The 14,445-nt window shown below is 47.8% G+C and overlaps 1 pseudogene; it reads right to left on the bottom strand.

Moving 5' to 3' along the window:
• Positions 1-96: 96 nt before the first annotated feature.
• LOC102251815 lies at positions 97-969 on the bottom strand (annotated as a pseudogene).
• Between the last annotated feature and the right edge of the window lie 13,476 nt (positions 970-14,445).

The raw sequence follows: 14,445 nt of genomic DNA, 5'->3' as shown, positions 1-14,445 counted from the left end.
TTAAATATATTAAAAAACTTAAAATATAAAATGCCACTTATACTTCAATTTTCAGTTAGCTGTTTTTTTGTTTTTTGGGCTTTGTTGTTGTTGTTGTTTTGCCTGTTTTTGTTTAATTTATTTCTTTTAAGACCACCTCCTTGCAATTTCCAGAGAGAAACTACAAAACAAGAAACAGACTTGGTTTCAAATACATGAGCAGTGTGCTGGAGTTTAAAGCACTGCTGATAACATTGTTACAGAAGAATGTCAGCTTGCTGCAGGGCACTTCAGTATCCTGAGGGATAAACATGACTTCGCTTCTCCTCCCACTGAGATGTTCTCAGGTGTAACTCACTGCTTCTGCTCTTTCACGTATTTTCCACGTAGAAGATATGGAGCCTGGAAATCATGCTGACAGCTGGAGTAGGCCATTCCCAACCCCATGCCAGAACCAAAGGCTAGTGGCCACATTCTTCTTTTAAAGAAGGTAAGTGAGAAGACAGGTCCTAATCCAAACCAGTACCTATCTTGATGACGGTATCCGCCAAGCACCAGTCCCACTTCCTGCCGAGCTCTGAACCTGACATGTTTCCCACTGGAGCTCGGCTTTCCCCACGGCCTGGCCCTGCGCTCCGACTCCAGGCAAAGCTGGTTTGTTTTCATGCATTAAAACGAGGCTTACTGTCAAAGCACCTTAGTCCCCTAGTTACCACTTTTTGTTTTTCAAGTCCTGTCTTATTAAAAGTGTATTCCAGGCACCTATTTTAAAAGGAGTGATGATGATGATGATAAAACACTTTATATTAAAGCATGATCTGAATGATCTGATTGAGATATATGTTAAAAAATAAAATGTAATTGATATAAAAAAAAGTAAAAGGGTGATGATGAAACAAAAGCAGAGCATAGCCCTGTAATATGTCAGAATCATGAAAGCAAGAGTCGGAACCACACAAATCACAGGTTCAAGGAAGACATACACCACAAAGGCTGTTTATAAATGCTGTATGGATGTGACCTCATCAGTTTGAGACTTTCCAATTTTAATTAGTAGCTGATGTTTCACAATGCAGAGCACTTGATTTTAGAAAGATTATATACTCATGAATTTTTGTAGAGATCTTAAGTTTATAACTATTTCGCTGTATAAGGTCAAATAGTGTTGTTTATTATACGAATTAGGTTGGGCTTTCTTTGGCCTTTTTTCTGCTTTGCTGGTCAAGCTCTTTGCAGTTTTCTGCCTCATTGCCAGAGTAACCCAGGATTCCTCACGGCTGAGGGCTAAGGAGTCTTCACACTGTTTTTCCTCCAGCAGCGAGTGTTTGCAAGTGAGAGTTTGGTGTAAGTAGGTCAGGTTTGAGTGGAGCTTGCTCTTTAGATCAAATTAAGTTGGTAATTCTAGGGAGAACATTCTCAGATGGAGGAACTGTGTGATGGTTTCAGGTGAAATGACCCATGAAGGTGGTCTCTCTCTTTGCCAGATTTCAAAATTCCAACTAAAAACACTATGAGAGCATCAAAAAGAATAGAATTCAAATAAATTTAACCCTGGAGGTGAAAGATCTGTACACTGAAACTACAAGACTTTAATGAAAGAAATTGAAGAAGACACAAATGAATGGAAAATATTTTGTGTTCATGGACCTGAATAATTAATATTGTTAAAATATCCATACTACCCAAAGTAATCTACAGATTTCATGCAATCCTTATCAAAATTCCAATGGCATTTCTCATAGAAATAGAAAAAAATCCTAAAATTTGTATGAAACCACAAAAGACCCTCAAATAGCCAAAGCAATCTTGAGAAAGAAGAACAAAGCTGGAGACATCATGCTTCCTGCTTTCAAACTGTAGTACAGAGCTGTAGTAACCAAACATTATGGTATCAGCATAAAGACTGACACATAGGCCAATGGAACAGACTAGAGAGCCCATCTATAATAATAAAGTGTAATATGCTAATTAAACCAGATGTCCTTCTGGACGAAGCTAGCTGCGAGGGAAGCCCGGGTCCCGGGTGCCAGAGGGAATCGGGTGCTGGCAGCCGGGGGAAGGAAGGCCTACTTCTGCACGAATTTCGTGCATCGGGCCTCTAGTGCATATATAAGTTTCAACAAAGGAGATAAGACTATACAATGGGAAAAGGATAGTCTCTTCAATAAATGGTGTTGGGAAAACTAGATAACCACATTCAAAAGAATGAAACTGGATCCCTATTTTACACCATATGCACAATCAACTCAAAATGGATTGAAGACTTGAACACAAGACCTGAAAGCATACAACTCCTTGAAGAAAACATAGGGGCAAGCTCCTTGACATCTGCCTTGACTGCAATTTTTTTGGATCCGATAATAAAAGCAAAAATAACCCAGCATGGCTCAGTGGTTGAGCGTGTCAACCTATGAACCAGGAGGTCACAGTTTGATTCCTGGTCAGGGCACATGCCTGGGTCATGGGCTCGATCCCCAGTGTGAGGTGTGCAAGAGACAGCCAATCAATGATTCTCTTTCATCACTGATGTTTCTATTTCACTCTTCCTTCCTTCCTCTCTGAAATCAATAAAATATATATTTTTTTAAAAAGCAAAAATAAACAAGTGGAACTACACCAAATTAAAAAGCTTCTGCACAGTAAAGGAAATCATCAACAAAATTTTAAAAAAAACAAAACAACATAAAACCTCAATGGGAGAGAATATTAGCAAACCACATATCCAATAAGAGATTAGTATCCAATACAAATAAGAAACTCATACAACTCTATAGCAAAAAACAATCACTAAGCACCATGGAAATGCAACTCAGAACCACAATGAGATATCATCTCATTCCTGTTACAGGGACCATTATAAAAAAGACACAAGCCTGGCTGGAGTCGCCCAGTTGATTGATCACCATCCTGTGCTCCAAAAGGTTGCAGGTTCAATTCCTGGTCAGGACACATACCTGGGTTGCAGGTTCAATCCTCAGTCAGGGCAAATACAGAGGACAACCAATCGATGTTTCTCACATCGATGTTTCTCTTTCTCTCTCTTCTTCTTCTTCTTCTTCTTCTCCTTCTTCTTCTTCTTCTTCTTCTTCTTCTTCTCTCTCTCTCTCTCTCTCTCTCTCTCTTTTCCTCTAAGCATGTCCTCAAGTGAGGATTGAAAAAAATTTTTTAAACTAACATGAGATGGCAAATGCTGGTGAGAATGTGGAGAAAAAGGGACCCTTGTACACTGTTGGTGGGAATGTACATTGGTACAGCCACTATAGAAAATAGTATGGTGATACCTCAAGAAGTTAAAAATAGAACTATCTGTGATCCAGCAATCCCACTTACAGGTATATATCCATAGGAAAACAAAACCATTATCTCAAAGAGATATCTCTACTTCCATGTTCAGTGCAGCATTATTCACAAGAGCTAAGGCATGGAAACAACCTAAGTGTGTGTCGACAGATGAATGAATAAAGAAAATGTAGCACCCTGGCCAGGTAGCTCAGCTGGTTAAAGTGTTGTCCCAATATGCCAAGGTTGTGGGTTTGATCCCCACTCAGGACACATACAAGAAGCAACAAATGAATGCATAAAGTGGAACAACAGATCAATGTTTCTCTCCCTCCCTCCCTCCCTCCCTCTCCCTCTCCCTCTCCCTACCCCTCTTCCTTTTCCTCTCTAATAATTAATAAAAAAAGAAAACAGAGTAGATGTATACAGTGGAATATTTTCCAGTTTTAAAAAAGAAGGAAATCCTGCAATTTGTGACAACATGAACCTGGAGAGCGTTATCCTAAGTGACATAAGCCAAATAAAGACAAATGCTACATGGCATCACCTGCTGAATCTTTTTTAAAATGTTGAACTCATAGAAATAGAGAGTAGAAAAGTGGTTACAGGGACTGGATGGTGGGGGAATAGGGAGAGTTTAATGAAAAGGTACAAACTTTCAGTTATGAGACGAATAAGATCTGAGGATCCAACACATGACATGGTGACTACAGGTGATAACATGTACAATTGAAATTTGCTAAGAGTGTGGAACATACATGTTCTCCCCCCACCAAGAAGATAAATACGTGAGGTGATGAAAGTGTTGACTAACTAGACGGTAGTTATTCTATCCGTGTACCACATGACCACACTGTGCACTTTAAACATCCTACAATTTTATCTGTCAATTAGACCTCAATAAAGCCGGAAAGAAAAACACTCTAAGGAACAATGAGCATTGGCCACACAGGGCCTTGACCTACTTTACTTGGGGGCACACTGAGGCGGAGCATTGTGGGACTGAAAATAAAGGTGGCCGGATCGATAACAGCCAAGACTTCACAAGGTTGATACTGCAGGGACGCTGAGGGAGGCTGTCCTTCGTCCGCACAGTCTGCAATTAGCTGCCCCCTGTGGGTTGCAAGTTGGAAGTTCCCCGGAAGGCACGGGAGGTGGGAGGTGTCGAGGGGACCCTGCACCCTGCCTGCAGGACGGATTGCAGAGCCGCCCACCCCCACCCCCAGGAAGAACATAGCAGCTACCACATAGGAAACGGAGACAAGAGCAAAACCAAGGGGCTGGCGGTCTGCAGGAGGAGGCCTCAAAACACTCCACAGGTACCAGACAGAAGAGGGAGGGCTCTGGGCCCAGGGAACAGAACAGAACATGGGTCGCCAGGGATGAACCAGTTTGCAGTTTGGAGCTGGGAGACGTGGTGGTGGTGTCCTGAGGCCATGCCTGCTGCGGAGTTGGGGCCATTTGGAGCCAGTGGGCGGACTTCCTAGGCAGGTGGCTCAGTGCCCAAACCATGCCTGTCCTTCTTTCCTGCTTGCCCCCTGAGTGACCCTGATCCCCAGAAACACTGATGACCGATAAAGCTGCTTTAGCAACCCCAGGGCCCTAGGGAAGATGCCATTTGGGATTTCTAATGAAACCCACTGAGCCACTCGACATTGATCACATTTGAAGGTACATTTCTTGGGGAGACTTTCCTGTGACAAATAAGTACCGTTTTACATTTTCTGAGCTGCTGATGGGAAAAGCAGTTTCTGCCCACATGTCTTACTAATACATCTTCAGATTCTTGAGCGAAACACTTAAAGTATCATTTCTGCGGAAATAAAAGCAGGAACCACTTTAAATTATATGTCTAAGCCGTCAACATTCTTGAGCTCTTCAGAGTGAAATGGGAAATTGTGTTTACTTACGGGATACAGAGCCATGAATACCAAACATGAAGAATAGGTTGTGGAAATAGTATCCCACTTGCTGTTGCATATTATTAGCCTGTCTCTCATTCTACCTTTTATTCTTTTAAACTGGAAAATTGTCAGCTCCTATTCAACGCCCAGATCTATCTGACTCACCAACCCCCGAAAAATGCCCCATCTCCTCTCGTTTGTCAGTTGCCTTTTGCTGCCAAGGGTGCTTTGCCGCCCGGGTTGTGTTTCTATTGGTTGTGTTCCCACTGACGACCGAGAAAGGCCGAGGTCGGAATGCACGCTGGTTCCGCTGCTGTGCCTGCTTTAACAGTCTTCTCCCAGCTCTGAAATACTGGTGGCTCTGTCTCGTTAGAGATGCTAACTTTTTTTTTCTAGAAACTGCAGATGGAACATCTTAAAAATATTGTTAATTCCGCATTTCCTAAAGGGTACATATTTCATAGTCTTTCTGTTCTTCGACATCTGCCTTCTTTCCACCAGAGTTCACTGAGTTACAGAAACCCCAAACATCATTCTGTGTGACAGCTACGGTCTTTTTAAGAAAGATCTTCACACAGTTTTGACTTAACCCATAAAATGAACTTTAAGAGACAAAAACACAACACAATCGCTGTTCCTGGCCGTCGCAAGTGCTCAGCACACACACTTGACACACACAGTGTCGGTAGCCAGGCCGCGCAGCCACCTCGGCTGTAACTCCAGATTGCGCACCCCCCTTAGAAGCACCTGTGCAACCCTGTGAACCGTCTCCCCACTGTCCACACAGCAGGTCTCCGGGCTGTGTCTCAGCTGGTGCCTCCGCTGCCATCACATGGGCGTTTGCAGAGGCCTGCGGGGAACGGCTTTGAGGGCGCTCTGTTGTTGGTTTGAAAGCTGCTGCTAGAGGACTGGGGAGGGTGATTGTTAATGCCTCTCTCCACACATCAGTTGGGAAGCAGCTGAGGCATGAGCCTGAGAGTCAGAAAGATGAAATTCAGAAGATCAGTTCTGAGGTTGATAGGGTAGGGAGAGCGTGGCACGGCTCTGCTCCTCAGCAGCTAACACTCGCAGCCCCATGTCCAGGTCGGACACGGCAGCCCCTGCGGCAAAGTAGGAGCCTGATCTACTCTGTGAAACCCTGCCCCACTGTCACTTGGCCTCATCGTGGGGTCGATGAGAGAAGGACTCCCAGGGCTCCTCGGCTCATACAGGGGCCAAGCAGAAAGCCCCCGTCTGGGAGGCAGGCTGGTCAGAGACGGGAGGGGCAGGTGCTTTATCCTCTGTGCTGCCTCGGAAATCTCCAAGGGCCAAGTCCTTCTGCCTCCAGGGAGGAGGGACTAAGGGCAGAGAGACAAAGGTTTCCCCATTTAGCAAAGCTTAAGGCGTGTGGAACAGGCGTTGCGTGTCACCGCTGTGTGCCTCTTCCTTACGTAGCACAAAGATAAAATTCATTCCTAAGGGATGTTAGCTTACCCTGCCCCTGGACTGGAAATGTATTCGCTAGTTCCTAAGCTCCCCTGGGCATTGGGAGCCTCTGCCACCCGAAATCCACGCCTGCCCTTGGCAGCCTGATGGCATCTCTGAGACCGTTCGATTCCCCCATGCCGACAGCAGCTGTAGGCTAGAATGACTCACTGTAGGTGGTACTGACATCTTAATAGTATCAAGTCTTCCGATTTCGTCCTGGCCGAGGAATTCAGCTGGTTGGAGCGTCTTCCCGAAATGCCACGGTTTCGGGTTCAATCTCCAGTCAGGGCACATTCAAGAAGCAACCAATGAATGCATAAATAAGTGGAACAGCAAATCCATGTTTCTTTGTCTCTTCCCGCTCCTCTCACTGTCTCAACTCAATAAATTAAAAAAAATAAAATAAAGTCTTCTAACTCATGGACACAAAACGTCTTTCTTCTTATTTATGTCTTCTTTACTTTCTTTGAGCAATGTTTGTAATTTTTAGTCGACTATTCGTTTCTTTCCTTGGTTAATTCTTTGTTATTCTTTTTTACTTTATTGTAAATGGGATTGTATTTTTAATTTACTTTTCAGATTGTTCATTGTTAATGTGTAGAAATGTAACTGATTTTTACAAGTTCATTTGGTGTCCTGCAACTTTGCTATACTACTCATTTTTTAGTTCTAACAGGGTGTGTGTGTGTGTGTGTGTGTGTGTGTGTTTGTAATCTTTAGGATTTTTAAAAAATATATTTTATTGATTTTTTACAGAGAGGAAGGGAGGGGGAGTGCTAGAAACATCGATGAGAAACATCGATCAGCTGCCTCCTGCACACCCCCTACTGGGGATGTGCCCACAACCAAGGTACATGCCCTTGACCAGAATAGAACCTGGGACCCTTCAGTCCACAGGCCGACCCCCTATCCACTGAGCCAAACCAGTCAGGGCAAGGATTTTTTATATATAAAATCATGCCATCTACAAGGAGATAATTTTACTTTTTTTCCAATATCGATGCCTTTTATTCATTTTTCTTGGAATTGCTCTTGCTAGAACTTTCAATACTGTCTTGAATAGAAGTGCCAACATTGGCATGTCTTATCCCTGATCTTGGAGGAAAAGCTTTCAGTCTTTCACCATTAAGTATGATGTTAGCTGTGGGCTTTTCATATATGACCTTTTTAATATTGAAGTAGTTTCCTTCTTTTCTTAGTAGTTTCATCCTTATGATGAAAGGATGTTGAAATTTATCAAATGGTTTTTCTACATCAATTGAGATCATGTCGTTTTTGTCCTTCATTCTGTTAATATGGTATATTACATCAATTGATAATTTTATGTTGAACCACCCTTGCATTTCAAGAATAAATCCCACATGGACATGGTGTAGAATTATTTTAATATGCTGAGGAATTGGGCTTCCTAGTATTTTGTTGAGAATTTTTGCATCAATTTGCAACATTATACCTTAAGGAACTAGAAAAAGAAGAGCAAATGAAGCTCAAAGTCAGCAGAAGATAGGAAGTAATAAAAGCAGAGTTGAAATAAACAAAATGGAGAATAAAAAGTCAATAAAAAAAGTAATAACCAGAGGAGATGTTCTTTGAAAAGATAAACAAAATTGACAAATATTTAGCTAGACTCACTAAGAGAAAAAGAAAGTCAGAAATGAAAGAGAAGTTACAACAGATACAACAGAATTAGAAAGGATTATAAAAGAATACTATGGAAGGCTATATAGGCCACCTAATTGGACAACCTGGGAAACATGGACAGATTCTTAGGAGCCTACAACTTACTAGACAGTATCATGAAGAATTAGAAAACCTGAATAGACCAATCATTAGTAAGGAAATTGAAACAGCAATAAAAAAAACTCTCCTTCTTGCCCCCCCTCCCTCCCACTCCCCACCCCCTTGCAAAAAGTCCAGGACCAGACTTCACTGGTACATTCCACCAAACATTCAAAGAAGACTGCATACGCTATGGTTTCATTTACAGGGTCAAAGACTTGCGCCACAGGGAGGTAGAGGAAGGGCCTGTGATCAGGGAGGGGCCGTTGGGGCCTTTAAAAGTTCAGTAATGTCCTCTTCCTAAAGCCAGGTTGCGAGGTACAGGTAATAATTAGCATTCATTCTTTGTACCTTCAAACATATACATACATGGAAATCTGAAATATTTTATAGTAAAAATGGTATAGCCCTGGCCAGGGGGCTCGGTTGGTTGGAGCTTCGCCCTGTACACCAAGGGTTGCTGGTTCGATTCCTGGTCGGGGCACATACAGGAGGCAACCGACCGATGTTTCTCTCTCACATTGATGTTCTTTCTCTCTCTCTCTACCCCCCCCCATTCCTCTCTAAAATCAATTTTTTAAAAACCATATCCTTGGGGTTTTTTTAATGTCATATAGCTCAGGACCCAAAGTAAATGTACTTTTGTATCGACTCTTCCACTTGTTCATTAAATAGTTATATGTAGTGCAAGGGTTTGATGGATGAAAGAAAGATGGAGTGGTGCCTGGGAGATTCAAGGAGCTTGCCTGTGTGTGTGTGTGTTGCACAGTGTACTGTGACACTGTGGCCCCCTCTGTGCTAACCTGAAGTCATTCCTTAGATTACCTGGCATAAAGGCTGTAAAGGATGGGTCAATGTATTTGGGGGTGGCTTGCGAGAGGGGGAGTGTATAAGGAGCCGGCCTGACCAGTTTAGACAGGTGGGTGGGATTCCCCACTCACAGGATTTCAGGTAAGGCTCCGCCCACTGCTGAAAGTCCGTCCTGAATCTGAGGAATTCTATGGAAATCCAAGGCAGGCATCCTCTCCTCCCCTTGCCCCTGGGAGAGCTGCTAACCCTGCTCAGGAGTCCATGGCGGCACAGGAGTACCCCGAGGAGGAGGAGCATCGTGAGTTTACGCTTCAATGTGTTCTCGCTGTGTCCTGGGGTTTAAAGAGCAGAGCGGACTAATCCTTGGGAAATGCCGACTTCCTGGCTGCTGCGGGCATCGCTTTGAAGCTGAGCCCATTATTATTTTTTAATATGTTTTTATTGATTTCAGAGAGAGGAAGGGAAAGGGAGAGAGAGATAGAAACATCGATGAGAGAGAAACGTCAATGGGCTGCCTCCTGCACTCCCCCTTCAGGGATTGAAGCCTGCAACCTGGGCATGTGCCCTAACCAGGAATCCAACTGGTGACCTGGTGCAGGGGACGGACGCTCAACCAACTGAGCCACCCCGGCCGGGCTGAGCCCATGATTTTATTGGTAACTTTTTCATCCGGCATCCTGCTCCCTTCCTCCCCAAACTGTCGCTGATACTGAGCAGCTGTGGGCCAGCCTGTGCACCCAGCAGGTGCATCTTTATTAGGCTTATTACTGAAGAGTCTCAGGAGTCCACGGTCTCCAAGGGAAGCTATCGAGATAACTGGGGAACAAAATAGCAATTCCAGTGTTCAGCAAATGCAATTTATAAAACCCCTAAGACATCTGCTCTATGAACGGTTCCATCGATCTGAACTAACAGCAGCCAAATGAATCACCATGGCTAATTGACATGATTTCTGTCTTCCCAAGTCATTTTTATAAATGTTTTAATTAGAAAGAGGCCTATTGTTTCTAGTAAACTTAATAGAGATGATAAATAGCAGCCTAACAGCTCAGGATGTCTTCCCAAAGAGCCTTCAGCTGCTCCTCTGAGGAAGGAGGGAGCATCGACTCCGAGCCACTGGCTCCCCTCCCAGGACAAGCCTCCAGCGCTGGGCACAGAGGGTGACTGTCTCTCGGCTCATCACTGGGCTCCTGCCATAGGTCTGTTCTTGTGTCAGTTCTTGGATGCTCTTCCAGAGGAGAATGGTCTTTCTCCATGGAGCCCAAGGGCATTTCCTGTTCCTTTTGGGGGGGCGGTGGCAGAGGGACCGCCTCCCTGCTGAAATGTGAGAGTCCCAAGCCTTCTGCACCGCTGTGCCTGCGCTGGTTCCTGCATAGAACCGGGTGTTTTGTCAGCAGCTCAGCCCGGGCTGATGAATCATGAGGCACAAGGTGACCTTGAGAATGGAGGCCAGCAGCCCAGGTGGATGAATCATGAGGCACAAGGTGACCTTGAGAATGGAGGCCAGCAACATCAGGGCCTATTCCCGTCCTCTTTCCAATGAGGAAAAGTCCTCAAAACTCCTCGTAGGAGCTGTGAGCTGTGGCCGAGAAGGACACAGGGCTGCCGTGTGGGGTCTCCTTCTGTGTCTGGGTGCCCTTCTCATCCTGAGCCCAAGGTCTGTTCTCCTGAAACACACACGCCATTTCCCCGCTGTCAAAGGGCCCTCCGTGGAAGAACGCCAGGCCAGGTCTCCGTGGGAAGCCTGCCCCTCGCCCAGGAGGCCTCCTGCTAGCCTCACCTGACCTGCTTCCCAGGCAGGATCTGAGGGAGCCAGCGATGGGCTCTCTGAGGAACCCCACGACATTGCCAAAGGCTGCTGGGAAGGTCTGCTGAGAGGGCTCGGAAGGCCTTCTCGGGTGGGGGCCTGGGCAGCCCACCCCCATCTGTGTGAGAACTTCCCTTGCATGTTGCCCCTGAAGGATGGACATCCCCGGGGAGGAGGCAGCCCTGCCTGAGCTCCGGCCCTCGCACACTCTCGGCAGCCTTTCCGGAACCCCCAGCATCTAATATTCTCCGTGAGAAGCAAGCCAGCGGCACTGGAATTGTTTGGGCAACACTTGCTTACCTTGGGCTCGGAGACAGGTAGCATCCAAGTACCTGGATGGCGAAGGGCCTCCCGGAATATCCCTGGAAGCCAGGCCTCCAGCTCGCCTCCTCTCACCCCTCCACGTGAGCGCCCACGTGGTCGTTATAAAACAAAACACCGTGTGACCCCTTCCTTTGTTCCCCATGGTTAACCACCTGAGGACACTCAGCATCTGCCGCCATAACAGTGTCCTACAAGGAAATCCTAACCGGCTTACCCAAATCAGGCTTACTCCTCACCTGCAGAAGCCACAGTGGGCCCGCTGGCCCGAGCTGCTCCCTGGGCGGGACGCAGGGAGGACAGGGAGGGGGCCCTGGGCCCTGGGCCCTCCTGGCTTCACTCACAGGCCACGGCCTGTGAGCCTCATTGCCAGGAGTTTCGGGGAGAGCTGACTCCCGGCCTCTCAGGGAGTGTTTTGCAAACTTTTCTCCCCAAGTACAGCCCTCCCCTCCCCGCTTCTGCCCCCAGTAGCAGAGCAGAAGGGACATTTACTCCCTGAGAGGCTGAGGGGTCGGCCCAAAGGAGACCCCAACCAGCGCACTTCCAAGTTGTTAAAAGCCCAACGGTTTGCACCTGTTCCTTGTGATGTGCAGGCTCGTTTCCGCGTGCAAGTCTCCCCTGACCACGGGGATTGTCCCGGGGACCCCGCTGGGGGAGGCTTACACGGTCAGTTTCGGCACAGCCGGCGGGATTGTGGAGGCTGACGGGACTCAGGGCGCCACCCCCAGGCTGCTTCCCTCTCCGCCAGGATCCATCCTAGGCATTGAGAACCCAAACTCAGATTCCAGGCAGGCGGCTGCAGAGAGCAGGTGTTCTCTCTGCTCAGTGATCTCCAAACAATCGCCGAGAGAGGCTGCACTCAGCACAGGGGGCAGCTCCCCCGCCAGACGCTCCTGCAGGCGGGTCTGCGGCTGGGTCCTGCGCCTCCCATCACTCTCACTTGGCTGAACGGCCTACGGACCCTCTCTTTCTGTTTTAGGGAAATAGTTATTACAAGTATTTTTTAAAATAAAAAATAGATGACTTTTCCCAATCTTTTGAAAATCCCAAAACAACAGGAATGAGGAATAGCAATTAGGATTATCCCTGGGCTCCTGAATCCGCAGCTGAAAATGTAGCACCCTGTGCAGGGAGGAGCCGCCTGCACTGGGGAGGACATGGAGGACAGGGAGGCAGGGAGGACAGGGAGGCAGGGAGGGAGGGAGGCAGGGAAGGAGGGAGGGCAGGGAGGGAGGACAGGGAGGAGGGAGGATGGGAGGACAGGGAGGATGGGAGGACAGGGAGGATGGGAGTATGGGGGGAGGGAGGATGGGAGGAGGGAGGATGGGAGGACAGGGAGGATGGAAGGATGGGAGGAGGGAGGATGGAAGGAGGGAGGATGGGAGGACAGGGAGGATGGGAGGAGGGAGGACAGGAAGGAGAGGAGAAAGGCTTCCAACTTCTGAGGATCCGGGTTCAGCCTCAGCCTCCCACCATGACGTCATGCTCCGGTCCCAGAATAGTTGACAACGTTTTGGAAATTCACACTCTAAAAATATGTCCTTTTTTCTCTTGGCAAGACAGTGCTGGAGTGACAGTGGGCTGCTAAGAATGCACTTCCCTCCTTATGTAACACGGACAGAAATAAGGAACGTTCTGGGCCAAAAGCGGGGTGAGAGGGGCACGTGAGTAAATAGCACTGGGAGTCGTTACTGACGCACAGGGCGAAGGGCTGAGGAACTTCAGGGAAGTGTAGATCTGTCCCTTCACTCACCCGTCAGGGCTGCCTGCCCCGGGGGAGCCACTGTCCCCACCAGCTGAGCACGAACAGGTCCCGGTGTGCCCTGAGGGGGAGGCTGCGTGAGGAGGGGCGGGCGGGCAGCAGGCTCGCTGTCCTTCTGTCATTAGCAACCGGGAGGCCGGACACAGAGGCCGCACCAGGGACTCCTGGCCTCACCCGCAGGGGCAGCGAGGAGCGAAGTCGTCATCCCAGCCGCGGGCACTGGCCGCCTGTGAGGAAGGCAGATGTGGGGAGGAAGGCAGCCGTCCAAACAGAGGCCGATGCCCGCGTCCCGTCCCGTCCCCTCCGGGAACAGGAGCGAGGGTGGTCCCTGTGCTGGCACCGGGCTCTGCCCAGCTGCTGAGGGAGGACGCGCCTGCTGGCCCAGGCCGGGCCTCCTCTGTGACAGCAAGTCCCGGCCCTGGGCAGCCAGGGAGAGCACTAGGGAGGACAAGGCACCCGTGGGGTGGACAGGAAAGCCCCGCAGACAAGCTGAGGGCGGGAGGGGGGCGGGGGGTGTCGGCAGCCTCTGGATGGAGCCGAGTTGGAGGGGCAGCGGCTGGGAGAGACTGTGCATTGAGAATGGACTCGCAGATCACAGTTTCCTCAACAAACCAATGACATGAAAGGAAAAGAGAAAGAAGGGGAGACTCCCAGAATGCAGCCTGTGCCTTCCTGAGGGTCCTGCCCTGATTCCAACGACCAGCTATGAAAAGACTCTCTGAGGCGCCTGGGGGATGGGCACGGATCGGTGGTGGGGACATTAAAGGCTGACTTTACAGGTGTCAGCTGTGATCATGATGTGGTGGTTGTATTGGAAAGTGTCCTGGCCCGGCCCGTGTGGCCCAGTGGTTGAGCGTTGACCCATGAACCAAGAGGTCCCTGGTTCGATTCCTGGTCAGGACACATGCCTGGTTGCAGGCTCGATCCCCAGTAGGGGCGTGTCTCTCTCTCTCATAGATGCTTCTTCTATCCATCCCTCTCCCTTCCTCTCTCTCTACAATTAATGAAGACATTTTTAAAAGTGTTCTGTACAGCCCTGGCTGGTGCCCGTCAGTGGTTAGAACGTCAGCCTGCCCACCAAAGGGTTGTGGGTTCAATTCACGGTCAAGGGCACATACCTGGGTTGCAGGTTTGATTCCCAGCCACAGTTGGAGTATGTGCAGGAGGCAACCAATTGCTGTTTCTCTCTCTCCCTTTTTCTCTCTCTCTTCCCCCTCCCCGACTCACTCCCTTCCACTCTTTCTAAAACAGTGGTTCTCAACCTTCTGGCCCTTTAAATACAGTTCCTCATGTTGTGACCCAACCATAAAATTATTTTTTTTTAATTTTTTTATTGC

This window comes from Myotis brandtii, unplaced genomic scaffold, assembly GCF_000412655.1.
Source record: "Myotis brandtii unplaced genomic scaffold, ASM41265v1 scaffold278, whole genome shotgun sequence".
Taxonomy (NCBI): Eukaryota; Metazoa; Chordata; class Mammalia; order Chiroptera; family Vespertilionidae; genus Myotis; species Myotis brandtii.
Note: the sequence above shows the minus strand (reverse complement) of the source record. Positions and strands in the feature narration are given on the sequence as shown.